Source organism: Vicugna pacos, chromosome 33, assembly GCF_048564905.1.
Source record: "Vicugna pacos chromosome 33, VicPac4, whole genome shotgun sequence".
Lineage (NCBI taxonomy): Eukaryota > Metazoa > Chordata > Mammalia > Artiodactyla > Camelidae > Vicugna > Vicugna pacos.
Genome location: NC_133019.1, coordinates 22,515,664 through 22,519,248, shown reverse-complemented (window position 1 = coordinate 22,519,248; position 3,585 = coordinate 22,515,664). Strand labels below are relative to the sequence as shown.

The 3,585-nt window shown below is 38.9% G+C and overlaps 1 non-coding gene across 1 annotated transcript; it reads right to left on the bottom strand.

Moving 5' to 3' along the window:
* Positions 1-2,258: 2,258 nt before the first annotated feature.
* Positions 2,259-2,331, bottom strand: TRNAV-CAC (transfer RNA valine (anticodon CAC)). Its single transcript has one exon. It is a non-coding gene; the product is annotated as a tRNA-Val (tRNA).
* Between the last annotated feature and the right edge of the window lie 1,254 nt (positions 2,332-3,585).

Below are 3,585 nucleotides of genomic sequence, written 5' to 3'. Positions count from 1 at the left end.
TTTTAAAGTTCCATTTGCTCTATATTGTTGGCAGTATTTGTTATTTTTAGTTCTTCTTGACTATAACAGTTCTACTGTGTTTGAAGGGGTATTGCATTATGGTACTAATTTGCATCTCCATCATGACTGCTGTTGTTTGACATCTTTTTGTGTCCTTGTTGACCATTTGTATGTCTTGTCTACAGAAGAGTCTGGCCAAGTCCATTGTGCACTTAAAAAATTGAGTTCTTTGTGTTTTTGTTGAGGAGTTTCTTGATATATTCTGGATAACAGACTCTTATTAGATATATAATGTACAAATATTTTCTTCCATTCTGTGGGCTGTCTTTTAACTTTCTGAGTAGCATTTTTGATGTGATAAAGATTTTAACTTTGAGGAATCCAGTGTATCTGTTTTTTCCTTCATTGCTTGTGCTTTGCTGTTAAATCTAAGAAACCATTGCTTAGTGCAGGGTTGTGAGGATTTATTCCCTTGGTTTACTTGGGAGATTATAGATTCATTCCTTGGTGTCCACTTTTCTAGGGTTTAGGTCTGCAGTCAGAGTCACTGTCAGAATTTAGGCTTATGGTCAAGGTTATGGGTCAGAGTTGAAGAGACGGGGTACAGGGTAATGTTTAAAGGGTCAGGGTCAGGGATTAGGGTTTTAAAAAATACTTTAAAATAGACTTTATTCTTTCAGAGCAGTTTCAGGTTCACAACAGAATTGAGCAGAAACTACAGAGTTCACACAGAGACCTCCCCACCCACACATATATACTCCCCTACCCTCAACATCCCTCAGCAGTGTGGCATATTTGGTACAATTGATGAACAGGGATTAGGGTTTAGGTGTCAGGATCAAGGGTCCAGGGTCCCAGGTTAGGGTCATTAGGTTTAGGGTCATAGGTTAGGGTAATAAGTTAGGGTGTTAGGGTTGGAATTAGAGTTAGGTTTAAGCATAACCCACCCTGATCCCCTTCTATCCATCTCTTTAAGACCTCCAAGATGGACAGGATTCTCCCAGGGTCACATGAACTGTATCATTTTTTCTAAGTCCAGTCCTGGGCTGTGAGGGAAGAATGAAATGTCTGTACTTGTCTCTAAGGGTTTCAAATCCAACTCATCTCAGTCAGCATTGTGGAGGGGGTCAGAAGTCATGCAGGATCTCTCTGTTCTCCCTCCTGCCTGGAAAGGGTGGTGCTGGCCCCATTCTGCTGCTCTGACATGAGGACACTCAGAAGGCATGTGTATTATTAGGAAAGCACCCTTCTATTTTAGGTTTACAGTTTGATGCAATAGCTCATTCTTATTTGACTTTTAATTTCACCTCTTACTCTAGTTTCCTACAGAATTGTCACAATTAATGAACAAATATGGGTAGCTTACTATTAACTAAAATCCATATTTTATTAGGGTTCCCTTCATTTACCTCCTTCTGTCCTAGGATCCCCCCGGGGGGGTCACATGGTAGTGAGCTGTCCTGTCACTTTAGGGTCATTGTGGCTTTGACATTCTCTCCCACTGTCCTCTCAGTGACCTAGATGGTGTAGAGAAGGACCAGTCAGGTATTTTGTAGACTGTCCCACATTGGAGTTTACTTGGTGTTTTCCTTGTGATTAGAATGAGGTTATGGGTTTTGAGGAAGCAGATCACAGAGGTTAGTGCTCTCTCATTGGTTTATGTCACAGGAACACACATCAAGGCGATGTATCACTGTTGCCCTCCTGGCCGAGGTAGTGGTTATCAGATTTTTTTGACTGTGAAGTTACTTTTCCCCCCAAGTCTGTACTGTGTGTCTTCTTTGGGATGAACTCAGTATGTGGCACCCACACTTTAGGAGGGGAGTTAGCACCACCTCCTTAGTGAAAGGCTGAGTATCTACATCAACTATTTGGAATTCTTCCACATGGGAGATTTCTATTCAGTGACACTCGTTAAAAAAAAAAAAACTCATTATATAATCATTTATTTTTTACCAGCATGGACACCCCACCTGGATAGTTATTTTAAGCTTTTGCTTATAATCCAGTAGTACAGTATTGGGTTACTCAGTTCATCCCTCCTTTGGCTATTGAGAGAGCTCTTTCCATTGGCTCTTGCCTTCCTTTGACAGAATTCCATCTTGTGGGTTTCTTTTTTTTTTATGTGCTTGTTGACCATTTATATTTCTTATCTGAAGAAGGGGCTGTTCAAATCCTTTTCTTTCTTTTTCTAAATTTATTTTTATTTTGTGGAGGAGGTAATTTGATTGATTGATTGATTGATTGATTGATTTTAATGGAGATTCTGGGGGTTGAACCCAGGACCTCATGCATGTGAAGCATGCACTCTACCACTGAGCTGTACCCTCCCCCTCAAGTCCTTTTCAGTATAAAAACTTGGGTTGTCTTTTGGTTGATGGTTGTAAAAGTACTTGATATATTCTGAAGAGCAGACTCTTGTTAGATACATCATGTGCAAATATTTTCACCCCTTCTGTGGGCTGTGTTGTCCCTTTCTGGATAGTACCTTTGATGCACAAAAGGTTTTAAAATTGAGGGAATGTAATCTATCCATTGCTGCATGGATGTTGTAAACTTCTGCCTTTGCTTATCTGTAACTTCCCACTCCAAAGGTAAGAAACCTGGCTTCCACCATTTGTCATTCACTGAATTCATTGCTTACTCCACTCCAGGTTACAGATGTAGTAGTTTGTTAGCTCCAACCACCATGGGGAAGAACCTACAGAGTCTAGGACTTATGTATGGTACAGTATGCCTTTGTTCTACAGATTTTGTTCTTTTCCGTAGATAATTATGTCAAATGCCTTTTGCCCCACTGCCAATGAGTTTTTTCCATACATTTCTTCTCTTTTACACTTTCTAAACCAATTATATTCTTTGTCACATTCTCTATTCCATCCTGTGACACTCTCATATCATAAAAATACATTTGAATATATTATGATTTACTTGTTGGGTTGTAAAAAATTGTGTTTAGGCTAATGCATAGTGGCAAGTATCCACCACTGAAGTCTCATATGGATTATTTCAACCCCCCACCCCATAACCTGTGTACCACCTCTGTTCTACCTGTTCCCAAATGTCATATAAATGGAGTCATACAGTGTGTAGCCTCTGCAGACTGAGTTCTTTCACTTAGCAATATACATGTAATGTTCATCTGTGTTTTTTGCATAGAGTGATAGTTTATTTCTTCCTGTTTCTGAATAGTATTTCATTGCGTGTGTATGGGAGGAAAAATAAATTTCCCCCTACTATTCTAAGTTCTTAATTGTGGACTCTCCCCTCCCCATCATAATAAAAGACATACATAATCATGCAGACAAATGCAAATACATATAATAGCTTTCTTTCCAAAATTTCAGCCATGAGTTAGTAAAACTGAGTAATACAAAATCATCTGTTTATATAAAATAGTAGGCTCTGAACTGTGTTTCTAGCAGATGGAACAAGAAAGACTACTTGCTTAGTGAGAGTTAAATGTTTGTACTAATATGTGTGGAGAAGACTTTTAAGATTTAGATTTGACCTATATGTCAATATTTATGGAGGCTGTGGACTAAAATCTGGACAAAGGAATTTTTGAAAATAACATGTGGTCAT